Source organism: Mustelus asterias, chromosome 11, assembly GCF_964213995.1.
Source record: "Mustelus asterias chromosome 11, sMusAst1.hap1.1, whole genome shotgun sequence".
NCBI classification, from domain to species: domain Eukaryota; kingdom Metazoa; phylum Chordata; class Chondrichthyes; order Carcharhiniformes; family Triakidae; genus Mustelus; species Mustelus asterias.
In genome coordinates this window covers 105903698-105921267 of record NC_135811.1, presented here as the reverse complement: position 1 = coordinate 105921267, position 17570 = coordinate 105903698, and positions in this window count along the sequence as shown.

Genomic DNA, 17570 nt, shown 5'->3' with positions numbered 1-17570 from the left:
TAAGTGGAAAGAATCTCTCCACCTCTACCCTATCCAGCTCCTTCATTATCTTATAGGTCTCTATAAGATCCCCCCCTCAGCCTTCTGAATTCCAACGAGTACAAAACCAATCTGCTCAGTCTCTCCTCATAATCAACACCCCTCATCTCTGGTATCAACCTGGTGAACCTTCCCTGCACTCCCTCCAAGGTCAATATATCCTCCCGCAAATAAGGGGACCAATACTGCACACGATATTCCAGCTGCGGCCTCACCAATGCCCTGTACAGATGCAGCAAGACATCTCTGCTTTTATATTCTATCCCCCTTGCGATATAGGCCAACATCCCATTTGCCTTCTTGATCACCTGTTGCACCTGCAGACTGGGTTTTTGCGTCTCATGCACAAGGACCCCCAGGTCCCTTTGCACAGTAGCGTGTTGTAATTTTTTTCCATTTAGATAATCCAATTTGCTATTATTTCCTCAAGTGAATAAACTCGCATTTGTCAACGTTATACTCCATCTGCCAGATCCTCACTCAGCCTGTCCAAGTCTCTCTGCAGACCTTCTACGCCCTCCACACGATTCACTTTTCCACTTATCTTTGTGTCGTCTGCAAACTTTGTTGCCCTACACTCAGTCCCCTCCTCCAGATTGTCTATATAAATGGTAAATAGTTGAGGCCCCAGTACCGATCCCTGTGGCATGCCTCTAGTTACCATCTGCCAACCAGAAAAGCACCCATTTATTCCGACTCTCTGCTTCCTGTCGGATAGCCAATCCCCAATCCACGCTAACACCCTACCCCCAACTCCGTGTGACCCAATCTTCTTCAGCAACCTTTTGTGAGGCACCTTATCAAACGCCTTTTGGAAGTCGAAAAACACCGCATCCACCGATTCCCCTCCGTCAACCGCACTAGTCACGTCTTCATAAAAATCCAATAAGTTCGTCAAGCATTACTTTCCCCTCCTGAATCCATGCTGCGTCTGCTTAATCGAACCATTCTTATCCAGGTGGCCTGCTATTTCTTCTTTAATGATGGATTCCAGCATTTTCCCAACTACAGACATTAACCTAACCGACCTGTAGTTACCCGCCTTTTGTCTATTTCCTTTTTTAAACAGCGGCGTAACATTAGCCGTTTTCCAATCCGCCGGCACTACCCCAGAATCCAACGAATTTTGATAAATAACCAGTAACGCATCCGCTATTACCTCTGACATTTCTTTCAGTACCCTGGGATGCATTCCATCCGGGCCTGGGGACTTGTCCACCGTTAGTCTACCATGCACTGCCTCCCTGGTAATAATTGTATTGAGTACCTCTCCTCCTACCAACCCTCTATCGTTAATATTCGGTAAACTATTTGTGTCCTCCACCGTGAAGACCGACACAAAAAACTTATTTAAAGTTTTAGCCATTTCCTCATTTCCCACTATTAAATCCCCCCTCTCGTCCTCCAAGGGTCCAACATTCACTCTTGCCACTCTATTCTTTTTTATAGATTTGTAAAAGCTTTGACTATCATTTTTTTATATTTAGAGCTAGCCTAGCTTCATAACCTATCTTTCCTTTCTTTATCACTTTCTTAGTCGTTCTTTGTTGTTTCTTAAAGTTTTCCCAATCTCCACTATTTTTGGCCAGTCTGTACGCATCGGTCTTTAATTTAATACTCTCCTTAATTTCCTTCGTTACCCACGGCTGGTTATCCCTTTTCTTACAGTCCTTCTTTATCACCGGAATATATTGTTGCTGAGTACTGAAAAGGATCTCCTTAAAAATCCTCCACTGTTCCTCAGCTGTCCTACCTACCAGTCTGCTCTCCCAGTCCACCTTAGCCAATTCAACCCTCATCCTATCGTACTTCCCTCTGTTCAAACAGAGGACACTGGTATGGGACCCTACTTTCTCCTCTTCCATTTGTACCAGAAATTCGACCATATTGTGATCACTTGACCCAAGAGGGTCCTTCACAAGAACATCCTTAATTCTACCTACTTCGTTACACATTACCAGATCCAAGATAACTCGTTCCCTCGTCAGTTCGGTAACATACTGTTCAAGGTAACTATCCCGACAGCATTCTAAGAACTCTTCCGCCATCCCACCCCTTCCAACTTGAGTCAGCCAATCAATATGCAGGTTGAAGTCCCCCATGATTATTGCCATTCCGTTTTTGCACGCATCCATTATTTGCTTGTTTATAGCCCTCCCCACCTCAACATTATTATTTGGGGGCCTATAGACTGGGACTCGCATACTGTTAAAGTTTTAGATGGGGTAGAGTTTGTAAAATGTGTTCAGGAGAATTTTCTACATCAGTATATAGAGGTGCCAACTAGAGAGGATGCGATATTGGATCTCCTATTGGGAAATGAGTTAGGGCAGGTGATGGATGTGACTGTGAGGGAACACTTTGGACCCAGTGATCATAATGCCATTAGTTTCAACCTGATCATGGATAAGGATAGATCTGGTCCTCGGGTTGAAGTTCTGAACTGGAAAAAGGCCAAATTTGAAATGAGAAGGGATCTGGGAAGTGTGGATTGGCGTAGGCTGTTCTCTGGTAAGGATGTAAATGGAAAGTGTGAGGCCTCCAAAGGAGAAATTTTGAGAGTGCAGAGTTTTTATGTTCCTGTCAGGATTAAAGGCAAAGTAAATAGGAATAAGGAACCTTGGTTCTCGAGGGCGATTGTAACACTGATTAAGAGGAAGAGAGAGTTGTATGAAATGTACAGGCATCAAGGAGCAGATCAGATGCTCGAGGAGTATAAAAAGTGCAAGAAGCTACTTGAGAGGGAAACCAGGAGGGCTAAAAGAAGACATGAGGTTGCTTTGGCAGACAGAGTGAAGGAAAATCCAAAGAGCTTCTATAGGTATGTTAGGAGCAAAAGGATAGTGAGGGATAAAATTGGTCCTCTTGAAGACCAGAGTGGTTGACTGTGTATGGAACCAAAAGGGATGGGGGAGATACTAAATGGTACTTTTGCATCTGTATTTACTGAGGAAATGGGCATGGAGTCTACGGAAATAGGGCAAACAGGTAGGGAGGTCATGGAACCTCTACAGATTAAAGGGGAGGAGGTGCTCGCTGTCTTGAGGCAAATCAGAGTGGATAAATCCCCAGGACCGGACAGGGTATTCCCACGGACCTTGAGGGAAGCTAGTGTTGAACTTGCAGGGGCCCTGGCAGACATATTTAAAATGTCATTATTCATGGGGGAGGTGCCGGATGATTGGAGGGTGGCTCATGTTGTTCCGTTGTTTAAAAAAGGTTCCAAAAGAAATCCGGGAAATTATAGGCCAGTAAGTTTGACGTCGGTGGTGGGCAAGTTATTGGAAGGTGTGATAAGGGATAGGATCTACAAATATTTGGATAGACAGGGACTTATTAGGGAGAGTCAACATGGCTTTGTGAGTGGTAGGTCATGTTTGACCAATCTATTAGAGTTTTTCGAGGAGGTTACCAGGAAAGTGGATGAAGGGAAGGTGGTGGATGTTGTCTACCTGGATTTCAGCAAGGCCTTTGACAAGCTCCCTCATGGGAGGTTAGTTAGGAAGGTTCAGTCGCTAGGTATACATGGGGAGGTAGTAAATTGGATTAGACACTGGCTCAATGGAAGAAGCCAGAGAGTGGTTGTGGAGGATTGCTTCTCTGAGTGGAGGCCTGTGACTAGTGGTGTGCTGCAGGGATCGGTGTTGGGTCCATTGTTGTTTGTCATCTATATCCATGATCTGGATGATAAAGTGGTAAATTGGTTCAGCAAATTTGCTGATGATACAAAGATTGGAGGTGTAGTGGACAGTGAGGAAGGTTTTCGAAGCTTGCAGAGGGATTTGGACCAGCTAGAAAAATGGGCTGAAAAATGGCAAATGGAATTTAACGCAGACAAGTGTGAGATATTGCACTTTGGAAGGACAAACCAAAGAAGAACGTACTCGGTAAATGGTAGGACTCTGAAGAGTGCAGTTGAACAGAGGGATCTGGGAATACAGGTACAGAATTCCCTAAAAGTGACGTCACAGGTGGATATGATCGTAAAGAGTGCCTTTGGTACATTGGCCTTTATAAATCGGAGCATCGAGTATAAAAGTTGGAGTGTTATGGTAAGGTTATATAAGGCATTGGTGAGGCCGAATTTGGAGTATTGTGTACAGTTTTGGTCACCTAGTTACAGGAAGGATGTAAATAAGGTTGAAAGAGTGCAGAGAAGGTTCACAAGGATGTTGCCGGGACTTGAGAAGATGCGGTACAGAGAGAGATTGGATAGGTTGGGACTTTATTCCCTGGAGTGTAGAAGAATGAGGGGAGATTTGATAGAGGTGTACAAGATTTTGATGGGTATAGGTAGAGTGAATGCAAGCAGGCTTTTTCCACTGAGGCTCGGGGAGAAAAAAACCAGAGGGCATGGGTTAAGGGTGAAAGGAGAAAAGTTTAAAGGGAATATTAGGGGGGGCTTCTTCACGCAGAGAGTGGTGGGAGTGTGGAATGAGCTACCGGATAAAGCGGTAAATGCAGGGTCACTTTTAACATTTAAGAAAAACTTGGATGGGTTCATGGATGAGAGGGGTGTGGAGGGATATGGTCCAAGTGAGGTCAGTGGGACTAGGCAAAAAATCGTTCGGCACAGACAAGAAGGGCCAAAAGGCCTGTTTCTGAGTTGTAATTTTCTATGGTTCTATCTCAGCAGGTCTGACCACGTCTGTGGCGACAACAGAGGTAATGTTTCAAGTCTGGATGACTTGACAAAGAGTCAAGACTTGAAATATTAGCTTTGTTCTCTCTCCACAGATACTGTCAGACCTGCTGAGATTTTCCAGCATTTTCTGTTTTGTTTGTGAAAGTAATTCTGTGCGCTGCTTACAAATGCTGCATAAAATGTCATGATGATTGTTAAGAAGGCCTCAGGGGATAGTCAATAGATCTCCCTGTGGGCTTTGTGGAATACAAACTCCCTTAGTGAGCAGGCGGAGGCTTGCACAAGAGGAAGCATTCAGCAATAGCTTATAAACCGTTACTTCACCTGGATCGGTGTTGTAGGTCCCAAGGTGTTGTACTTGCCTAGCTGTGAGCTGCTGGAGCAGTCTCTTTCTTGGAACACAATTAAAGGTGCTTGGTAATGGGAAAATGCTGTTTGGCTGAATTATTACATTAGTGACAAGGAATATTTTTACGTCTCCCTCCTCCGGATAACCTCCATAAGTCAAGAATCTTCTCCACTAAGATAAAGCCATTAAGTGTTTTGGGAAACTTGAATCCTATGATTACTAGCAGTGATTTCCAGCTCTCCAATATTATTTGACATGTCCGAACTGCACCGTATAACCAGTTGTCAAATGGACTGGCGGAATGAGTGGTACAAACCTTTAAAAACGATATGACGAAGCAACTGGCAGCATCCATGGTGACTAAACTGGCATGGTTTTTGTTCAAGTGCAGGACCACATTGCACACAACAGGGATTGCCCCAGTGGAGCTCTTAATGGGACAGCGGTTTTGTACCAGATTAAGCCTGCTGTTCCCAAACTTGGGTGGAGTCCCAACAAGAAAACCAAAACCAAAATTATGATTCTTAAGGCCAGAGAGATCTGGTTCATGTGAGAAATTTTGAGAATTGCCCCATTTATGGACAAAACCGAATCAGTATCATATCAAGTCAAAGTTTAGGGTAAAATCTTGAGGAAGCACTTGGAACATCTCAGAGCCAGGGAGTCCATGCTTGAGCAGGATCCACGCCCAGCCTTGGAGATGGCCAGTGCCAGCCCTCAGCTTGAAGTTGATTCCCGTTAGCGGGAGGAACCTGCCTCGGTAACACTTTGATGCTTCCTCCGGAAACAAAGATCCCCAGACACAAGCCTGCTTTCGACCAACCTCCATCGCTGAACATCAAAAAGGACCTGTTCGCAATGGTAGGAGGGAACTCGGCCCCAACGGGGAGGGATATTATGATGGCCACAATGGTCATGGGGGAATCTCCTTATGGGCTTCATGGAGTACAAGCTCCCTTATTGAGTAGGTGGAGGATTGGCCAATGGAAAGCCTTCAGTGGGGGCTTTTAAACCTGTTACTTCACCCGGACTGGTGTTGTACTACCTAGCTGTGGGCAGTGTGAGCGGTCTCTTTCTTGGTATGTAATAAACAGTGCTTGGTGACAGGAAACCGGTGTTCGGCTGCATTATTACAATGACATAGAAGTTACAAGACAACCTATCTTTCGGTGTAAAGAAAACAGCAGTGTGGGATAATTGTAAAATAAAAGTAAAGAGTTGTGTGGCTTTAATTCAGAAACTTTTTTTGTACAAAGAAACACTGAAGGCCTTGATTTGCCAAAGGATCACTGATATATGACTGAAGTGCAATTGAATGCACTTACTGGAAGCTAGATGGTGCAATCGACTACACTTAGGAACTGTTGAAGTACTCTCATGACATATTCACATGCCAAACCCACTCCTGCAAATACTAAGGAGGCTTATTAAAATGATAATAGTTCACCAGATGAAGGCTTGTCCAAATCCAGTGCAAATGAATAATTGCCTTCTTTTCTGCTCAGTGCTGGTATAAATTTTATTTTGCTATTTTCCTTGTCTTGATTACATGACAAAGCAAACTGACTTAGTTAGGAGCCTACCTCTCCAAAATATATTGCACTTTTGTACATAACCTATTTTTCTTTGTTTTAAGTTATTGAATTCTATACTCTTTCTTTTGGTGGTACACTGATAATTCTTGGATTTGTAATTTCAATATTATTCAGGCACTCGGTGTGATAACCGAGCAGGGTACAAATATTTAACACCCATTGCTTGTTAATGTTAAAACCACTTTGATAAGAGGTTAGGTGGACCTGAAGGGCATGTGTATTTTTCAGCAAAGCATACCAACACCCTGTCTTGATTTTACTCCTTCACTTTTTAATATTTATTGAAAAGTTAACCATCTCCAAAGAAGGAGCTGATTTTTTTTTGACAGTTAATTGTAAAGTAGTGTTAGCTTTTCTTTGAAATTTCAGTGCTTTTTTTCCCCAAACCTTGATCTTCTGAGAGATTTGTGCACTGTTGCTGGGAAAAGAAACTGCAGCTACCACCACCCTGTTATTTTTACAAATATTGTTAATATCAAGCTATCATTAACTCATTAAAAGGTAGAGTGAAACTTGGACATAATGTTTGTTGCACCTGCATGTTACCTTTAGTAACTGATCTCGAAAGGAGAGTTATAAAATGTAGATATGGTTTGTGGATACATGTAGGCAAAATTTTAACTTGCTGTATACTCAGCCTTTTAATTTAAAGTTGCTTAATTGAAAGTACACTTCCTGTATTGTTTTATTTACAGTGCTTCATTTAAATTGCTGCATAGTTCCATTTTTTTGATCAGCATAAAGTGATTTGAATTAACTGGAATATTTTGTTAAGGACCAGATCAGAAACTCCAAGGTATTTTATGAAGTTAGCTTAGACCCTAACTTTTACATTTGATTTTGGCATTAAGGGGAGCATAAGGTGTTTCGCTCCAGGTATGATTCCAGTGACCCACTAGGAAGCTTTTATCAAAACAAACTTAATTTAAGAACACAGAATATAACAAAAAGAATTAGCTACCAATTTAAAATACTTAAACATGACAAAGTATCATTCTTAACAGCTAGCTATCTCTATTGTTCCAATTTAGCAGTGTCCTCCATAGAGTTAAATCCCTTTTTTAGAACCAGTTAGCAGAGAAAACCATATATGCATACGTGGCTACTAGAGTTCTGACCTTGTAACACCTCCGGAGAGTGATCCAGACAGATACTTGTCTTCTAATTCTCTTGCAGCAACCTCCTGAGAGAGCTTCACCCCAAATAGTAGAATCTCAGAGAAAGTGATTTATTTCCTAGCAGATTCCAGTCTCCAGACCTCAGAGCAAGGAAAAGAGGCACTTATTCTCCCAAAAAGCCTCTGAGCTTGGGTTTCCTATATAAGCCTAGCTCTACCCAGTCTATGACCTTGCTTGTCAATCAACCTAATCAAGCCCTACTCTGCAACATGCCAGGGGAAAACACAAAATAACAGAACCCTGCTAATTAAAACAAACATTGTAACAATTAAGATTAATTATGCTGCTGCAGTAACAACACAGTGCTGCTGTACACAGAACGGCTCCGATAATAAAAGCAAACTGATACAACAGATCGTACATGAAATAACTATTCAGGGGCTGGTATCCCTTCACCTGATTCCCTTTATTTACAAACTTGCCTCCACTCGTAAGAGTGCTCCAGATACAAAATCCAAATCCAGAATGTCAGTAGCTCTGACACTGCTTGATAAATGTATACAGCTGAGATTCCCTGATTGGGCAGGCAATTATTACCAATCTTTTTGGCACAGGAAATCATTACCTCAATCAGGACACTCATACTCCAAGAGGCCAACTTCATGGGCCTCACTGAAGTCATTACACTGCACAAAAAAAATGACAAGTACATTTCTTGAAGGAACAGTATTGTTACAATTTACTCTGCCAAAGGAGTTAATCATAGGCTCCATGTTTAAAAACTGTTGTGATGTATGAACAATATAATTGATCATGACACTTGAAATTGTATGTACTTAACAATGTATATCATCCTTTTGGAAAATGTAAGTAATTTCATTTCATTTGTACAGCACCTTTCAACATATGCCAAGGTGCTTCAGAGGAATGTAAACAGATCACAATCAACAGTGAGCCAAAGAAGCGGATAAATCTTTAAGACAGCTGACTCAAAGCTTGGTTAAAGAGGTAGAAAGTAGGAAGAAATTGAGAGATTTTGGGAGGGAATTGCAGCGTTATGGCCCTAATAGAGAAGCTGAGAGGGCTGAAGTTTGGGATGTACAAAAAGATAAAGAATGCAACTCTTTCAGTGGATTGTGGGGTCGGAGGAAATTATAGATATAGAGCGGGTGAGACCATATGAAGGAATTTAAACAGCAGGATGAGAATTTAAAAGTATAGGAGTTGGTGGATAGGGAGCCATTGAGTAGATGGGTAAATATGACTTGGTGAGAGTTACAGGATATAGGTAGCAAAGTTTTGGATGAACCAACTTCATGGAGAATGCAGGATGGGAGAAGCAGGCCAGGAGAGCATTGGAATAGTCAACTCTGGATATAACAAAAGCATGCTTCAGGGATTCAGAAGCAGAGACATAAATGGGTGATGATATTGAAGTGGGCGGTGAGGATGTATGGCTGGAATGTTGAAAACTTAGCTTGGGGGTTAAGTAGAAGCTGAGGTTGTGAACAGTCTGGTTTAGTTTGAGGCATTAATCATGAATGGAATTGATGACTAGAAAATGCAGTTTGTGATGAGGGCTGAAGGCAATGATTTTGATCTTCCTAATGTTTAATTGGCAGAAAATTAGTCACCCAGGAAAGTTGGACCTGCAGTCTCTCAACAGAGGCAGTGAATAATTTGAGAGAGGCAGTGATGAGACAGATTGTGTCATAGAAACCCTACAGTGCAGAAAGAGGCCATTCGGCCCATCGAGTCTGCACCGACCACAATCCCACCCAAGCCCTACCCCCACATATTTACCCGCTAATCCCTCTAACCTACGCATCTCAGGACTCTAAGGGGCAATTTTTAACCTGGCCAATCAACCTAACCCACACATCTTTGGACTGTGGGAGGAAACCGGAGCACCCGGAGGAAACCCACGCAGACACGAGGAGAATGTGCAAACTCCACACAGACAGTGACCCGAGCCGAGAATCGAACCCGGGACCCTGGAGCTGTGAAGCAGCAGTGCTAACCACTGTGCTACCGTGCCGCCAATACACATTTAAAACCTGGCATCGTGTCTTTGTCAGCAAGTGGTGGCTTGGGAGATGAGAAATATAGGAAGGGATACTTGGGGAGGGGAAAGTATAGAAAGGTGTCTAGCTACGATTGGACACGTATAAGTCCTCACAGATGTTGGGAGCAAAGGTAGCTTGGGCTGATGCTGGCTGTCACCCGAAATAGTCAAAAGAATAGAAGGCTAGTAGACATGATAAACATGTCCCGTTTTCTAAGAATATCTTGCTTTCTCACTATCTTCTTCAATCTTTATATTCTCCACAAATGTGTTAATTATCTTTTGAGCCAGTATGTATATATTGCCTTATTTAATGGTAATTCCATTGCAAAGGAAGCCCTTTTACAATTCATCCTGTATTGAACACAAGGGTGTAATGTTACTTTAAATATTTTCTGGCTCTGTGGAAGGAGGCTGCAATGTGAGGTATGCAGCGCAGTTGGCAACAATGCTGAAGCCTTACATAGCTTCAAGATCGTTTTTAGAGAAGCTAGTTCATCCGATGTGCTTGGTAAAGGACACAGAGTAGATAAAAGTAACTTGACACAAAGCGAAGTTGAAATTCTTGATCATCGTGTGAGCTAAAAATGTCTTCAGAATAGCAATCGCTTTTGGAGTGATGGGAATTTCATGATATTACTTTACAATGGAAGGACTGCAGTTTCTTTTTAAAGGCATATTCGTGCAATTACTTGCTTTATGTAGATGGATGTTCCAAATTGCAAAGCAATTTTGGGCATGGCCAAATTGAGAAGCTGTTTTTGTGTAGTAGCTGTGATTTGAGGAATAGTTTGAGTCCAGCGTGACCGGACTACTTTCATATTATTTACAGTCATTACAACCATGCAGTTGGGTTTCATACTATTATAGCTTTACATGGGATTTTTATTCAATAAAAAGAGAAACTACACCATATTGCATAAGCAAAGTAAATATTCAACGAAACACACATTTTGCAAAAATGCCTCCAATAAGAAGCTTTGAAAGGTTCTTGCATTACCAGGACTGCACTGTTGTTTTTACCAACCAGGTTAGTGTGGAACAATGACATTCCTCTGTTATATCACTCATAAATGCCAGGCTGGCCAATTCTCACGGTTTATAAAAAAAAGTTATAAGATAAAATACTGTAGCTTACCAATTAGTATTTAGCACCTAAATCCAGCCATAAAGCTTCATTCTAGTTTTGTCATCTGCCGTATAGTCTGATTCATCACATTTTATTAAATGCGATAGTCTTTTATCTTTTTATATTTGAATTTCCCTTTATTGTCATAAAATTAACGAAGATTCATATTCAACTTATTAAACAGTGAATCAGTAACATCACATTATTTCAAGAGTATGTTTTTACCCAAATGGAAATATATTTTTGCTTTCAAGACAGTTTGGGTATTCCTACATTGTTTAGGCAAGTTAATAAGTTAACAACACTGCAGCACCAATTTTATAAATAAAGGGGACACATTTTCAACCACTAGTCACCCAAACCTCACTTGAAAAATGAGTGACTAATAGGGGAAAATCTTGAGGACCTTCCCTCATTACTTGCCTCATTCAATTTTTTAGACAGACTTTTAAATGGGCAGCCAGCACTTCTACCTGGGATTTTCGTTATGGAAATGAGAACTGGGAGGGAGAGATAATGGGCTGTTGAATCAATGTTTACACTGTCGTCAGAAGTCAAAATTATCCCTATGTGGATATGTAAGAAATGAGTAGACACTCCATTTGATGATTTTTGGTGAGAGAACTGACGTTAGACCATTTCTACTATGAGTACCAATTGGCTCGCTTTTCGTAAGTATATTTTAGTGCATGTAGTTCTGGTTGTTACGCCTAAAAAGAGGGACACATTTTTTAAATTAACAGAATGAAAGGGCAATTTACCTTGACTTAAGATGAGGCTTACGAAGTAGTAGATTGTTCAAAAATCAGCTCAGCCCAAGTATAAAGGCAAAGAATATCCCCAAGATGGAATTATAACCTGAACTTTAAAAAGCTATTTAGCTTCCAACAGATCATGCAAAAACATTCTTGGCTAACTTTCACCAATCACACTCTCACTAAGCAAGAATCAAATATTGTCTGATCTTCATCATAAGAAACATTAAAACGACTCAGTTCATAATCGTCATGCTGAGCCGTAGCTATAGTTTACTGGGAAAAAAAACTACCGCCTCCATCCTAATTATGGTCATCCACATTCACACTGAACGGATAGTCAGGTGACTTCTTGGGTGTTTTGTACAGAGACAGACATTTCTGGGAAGTTACTTAAAATGGTCTTTCCAGGTGTTATTACCCTTCTCCATTTCAATTAGAGATTTAGAATGATCATGATTGCTAGACTTGAAGCCCCATGAAGATGGAAATACAAAAAGACATTCGAAGGCTATTCATAACTGGAAGGTTGATGGCATGTCAAACATCCTCCATTGTAAGACATTATTTAGCCATCAACCCATTTATGTGGGCAATTAAAACATTGATACAATGGTCACATGACAGAAACTAGATCGTGATGGAATATTTTATTAATTATCAAGGACAGGCAGTCTAGGATAATGACCCTAAAAAGGAAAAAACTCCACCTTGAAAAGTGACTTAGGCAAGTGGAGCTTTTCCTGTACTTGTGGAGCATAATTTTTACTACAGGGGCTCAATCACTAATTCGGCTGGAAAAACCAGAAATCTGCTACTGCACAGTGAATTCATCACCAGACACCTTTAACTTCAACTTTTTCTTTAATGAACCAAGGGACAATTTTCAGACCTGCAACACTTCTGGTGACCTTCTTGAAGGGCTGCTTCACAGCTCCAGGGACCTGGGTTCGATTCCCGGCTTGGGTCACTGTCTCTGTGGAATTTGCACATTCTCCTCGTGTCTGCGTGGGTTTCCTCCGGGTGCTCCGGTTTCCTCCCACAGTCCAAAGGTGTGCGGGTTAGGTTGATTGGCCATGCTAAAAAATTGCCCTTTGTCCTGGGATGCGTAGGTTAGAGGGATTAGTGGGTAAATATGTAGGGATATGGGGGTAGGGTCTGGGTGGGATTGTGGTCGGTGCAGACTCGATGGGCCGAATGGCCTCTTTCTGTGCTGTAGGGTTTCTAAGATTTCTAAGATTACTAGAGTAATATTGACTTCTAAAGCAATAAGAAATCTAAGTGCATGCTACATCTTTTCATATGTGTCTTGTATGAATGAGTGGGTGTTTGTTGTGATTAACTCGCTGATATTATGAAAATAAATGTACATCCTTTTGATTTAGACTTACAAGAATGCCGGTTTTGTTCTTTTTAAAAGACCCAATGCTCAAAAGGGTTAAAACAGTCCTTGAAAATATCTTGTTGTGGTCAGTTTGGGGGGAAATTATCCAATAGCTCTCCCATGTCTGTAATATGGTAATTTTTTGTGTGGCTTCAATCGAATATTAATTATTCTATAGTTTTACTTTCAAGTCTTTCAATTTTTGTTCAATTAAGCCTTGACTTTTCTGTCCTCTTCTTCACAATTTAAATGCTGTCAAAGAAATTATGTAAGTTTGGTTGTTGTGCATTGGGGAGGAATATAATCTTTAGGAATCAAAGTGAGATTTATTTTTTAAAGTTCAACCCTTGCTACATTAAATCAGCTCTTGGTTTGATTCTACTTGACAATGTGATGCCATTTCATTGCAGTAACAAAGAATCACTGTCAACTATACAGTTAATAAATGCAGATTCCTGCTTCGTAGTGAATACTTGTATTTAACTTAAGACTGCTCTGCCTCATGAAGTTATATCTTCCCTGTGAAGGAAAACAAGCAATCTACACAGTACTCTGAATTCCACATACTACCCTTGAACTTGGCTCAAAATTTTGTTTTTAAAGGAGTACATTCATGCGATCACAAGTTTGGTCTGGAATGTCTTTTGCTGTCCTGTGGGAACCCTTTGTGGGAGCGGTCAGGCAGGACAAAGCAGGGAGCCTGCTGAGTTCAAAAGTGAAAAATTGAACCACAGTGAAATAATTGTTCAGTGTAAATGTGGATGACCATAATTAGGATGGAGGCGGTAGTTTTTTTTTCCAGTAAGCTATAGCTACGGCTCAGCATGATGATTGTGAACTGAGTAGTTTTAATGTTTCTTATGATGAAGACCAGACAATATTTGATTTTTGCTTAGTGAGAGTGTGATTGGTGAAAGTTAGCCAAGAATGTTTTTGCATGATCTGTTGGAAGCTAAATAGCTTTTTAAAGTTCAGGTTATAATTCCATCTTGGGGATATTCTTTGCCTTTATACTTGGGCTGAGCTGATTTTTGAACAATCTACTACTTCTCATAATGAACTTTACCAACTATATTAACTGATTAGTAAAACCTTTGAGTATTTTATATGGATGCCAACCCATACGATACAGTTTGCGTACTCGGTGACTTTTTCCCCCATGACTTTTCAGTGAATATTACATATATGGTTTTATGAATGATGTAACTAAGTAACTTGACTCCATTGTATCTTGACATTTGAAAAATAAATCGCTGAGGTGTTTCTGTAATTTTTGTGCTTGCATATTTATTAAAGCTATATCTGCAATATTTCATATTGCACTTGTGAGTGGGTTGGTGTCTCTTTATTTGTATGGTCTTCTACCACTGATATTATTACTTCATTAATTTTTATATATACCTTTCTGCCATGAAAGAGATGAACAGGGTCCACAGCTTGCAAATGGGAGTGGTCACCATCTCATTTCCCCCTCTCGTTGGAACAAAAATTCTTAACAGTTTTTAATGATTTACAGTAAAACTAGCCATTGATAGAAGGTTTTTGATCTTTTGTCCACTTTGGTTTGAGCAGAAGGCAAGTGCCTTATTTGCACTTGGGTGTCTTATCATCAAAAGACCATAAGACATAGCAGAATTCGACCACTCGGCCCATTGAGTCTGCTCCACCATTCAGTCATGGCTGATATTTTTCTCATCCCCATTCTCCTCCCTTTTCCCCGATCCCTTATTAATCAAGAACCTATCTATCTCTGTCTTAAAGACACTCAATGACCTGGCCTCCATAGCTTTCTGCGGCAAAGAGTTCCACAGATTCACCACTCTCTGGCTGAAGAAATTCCTCCTCATCTTTTGTTTTAAAGGATTGTCCCTTTAGCTTGAGATTGTGCCCTCTGGTTCTAGTTTTTCCTACTGGTGAAAATATCCTCTCCACATCCACTTTATCCAGGCCTCGCAATATTCTGTAAATTTCAATAAGATTGCCCCTCATCCTTCTAAACTCCAACGAGTACAGACCCAGAGTCCTCAACCGTTCCTCATATGACAAGCTCTTCATTCCAGGGATCAGTCTTGTGAACCTCCCTGGACCCTTTCCAAGGCCAGCACATCCTTCCTTCGAAATGGGGCCCAAAACTGCTCGCAATACTCCAAATGGGGTCTGACCAGAGCCTTATACAGCCTCAGAAGTACATCCCTGCTCTTGTATTCTAACCCTCTTGACATGAATGCTAACATTGCATATGCCTTTCTAACTGCCGACTGAACCTGCACGTTAATCTTAAGAGAATCTTGAACAAGGGCTCCCAAGAACTTTGTGCTTCTGATTTCCTAAGCATTTCCCTATTTAGAAAGTAGTCTATGCCTTCATTCCTCCTTCCAAAGTGCATAACCCCCTCACACTTTTCCACATTATATTCCATCTGCCACTACTTTGCCCACCTCCTAACCTGTCCCAAGTCCTTCTGCAGCCCACCTGCTTCCTCAATACTACCTGTCACTCTACATATCTTTGTATCATCTGTAAACTTAGCAACAGTGTCTTCAGTTCCTTCTTCCAAATCGTTAATGTATATTGTGAAAAGTTGTGGTCCCAGCACCAACCCCTGAAGTACACCGCTAGTCATAGCCTGACATCCTGAAAAAGACCCCTTTATCCCCACTCTCTGTCTTCTGCCAGTCAGCCAATCCTCTCTCCATGTCAGGATCTTGCTCTTAACTTATTTAACAGTCTCCTATGTGGCACCTTTTCAAAGGCCTTTCGGAAATCTAAATAAATCACCTCCACTGGTTCTCCTTTATCTAACTTCCTTGTTACCTCCTCAAAGAACTCTAACAGATTTGTCAGACATGACCTCCCCTTGACGAAGCCATGCTGACTCAGTCCCATTTTATCATACACTTCCAAGTACTCTGCGATCTCATAGTTAATAATGGACTCTAAAATCTTGCCAATGACTGAAGTCAGGCTAACTGGCCTATAATTTCCTGTCTGCTGCCTCCCTCCCTTCTTAAACAGCGGTGTTACGTTAGCTACTTTCTAGTCCTCTGGGATCCTCCCTGCCTCCAGTGATTCCTGAAAGATCACCACCAATGCCTCCACAATTTCCTCGGTTATCTCTTTTAGAATCCTGGGATGTAGTCCATCCGCTCCAGGCGATTTATCCACCTTCAGACCTCTGTTTCCCAGAACCTTCTCCTTCGTGACGGCCACTACACTCACCTGTGCCCCCTGATTCTCCTGGAGCTCTGGCATCCCACTGGTACCTTCCACCATGAAGCCTGATGCAAAGTAACTATTCCGTTTCTCTGCCATTTCTTTGTTTCCTATTATCACTTCTCCAAGCTTATTTTCCAGTTGTCCAATGTCTATTTTTGCCTCTCTTACCTTTTATATATCGAAAAAAAACTCTTCCTATCTTCTTTTATCTAACTAGCTAGCTTACACTCATATTTCATCTTCTCCCCCCCCTTATTGCTTTTTTAGTTGTCCTCTGCTTGCTTTTAAAGGCTTCCCAATCCTCTGGCTTCCCACTAGTCCTCGCCAGGTGCCTTCTTTTGAGTTGAGTCCTCATTTAAAAAAAATCATTTATGGGATATGGGCGTTGCAGGTTAGACCAGCATTTGTTGCCCTTGAGAAGATAGTGATGTGCTGCCTTCTTGAATTGCTGCAGTCCCTGACATGTGGGTACACCCACAATGCTACTAGGGAGGGAATTCCAGGATTTTGACTCGGTGATAATGAAAGAACAGCGATATATTTCCAAGTCAGGATGGAGAGTGACCTGGAGAGGAACTTCCAGGTGGTGGTGTTCCCAGGTATCTGCTGACGTTGCCCTTCTAGAATCTCTGGATGGTAGTGGTGGTGGGTTTAGAAGGTTCTGCCTAAGGAACCTTGATGAGTTCCTGCAATGCATTTTGTAGATGGTACACGCTGCTGCCACTGTTAATTGTTGGTGGAGGGATTGTGGAAGGGCACCAATCAAGTGGGCTGCTTTGTCCTGGATGGTGTCGAACTTTTTGTTTATAATGTGCTATCAAGTCACCAGCATACAAGATTGTGGCTGCAAAGTATTGGAATACTTTTATTGGTTACCCTTCTGTTATTAGTTGTTGCCTCTGGATTTTTCAATGGCTGTTTTGTACTCATTTAGTTATTATTGGCAGAAAGCAACTATTGGATTGCATTGCATTGCTTTGGTCCATTCCTCAACAAAATCTGGAGTATTAAATAGGCAAACTGCTTGTATGACATCCAGTAGTGGATAAGCAGAAATGCCTTTCCAAATAAATATTGGGAAGACTGAAAGCCATTGTCTTTAGTCCCTGACACAAATTCCACTCCCTCGCTACTGATTCCATCCCTCTCCCTGGCAACTGTCTGAGGCTGAACCAGACAGTTTAGAACCTCTACTTCATATTTGACCTTGAGATAAGCTTTCAAATACATTCACACCATCACTCAGACTACGCACTTCTATCCCTATAACCGACT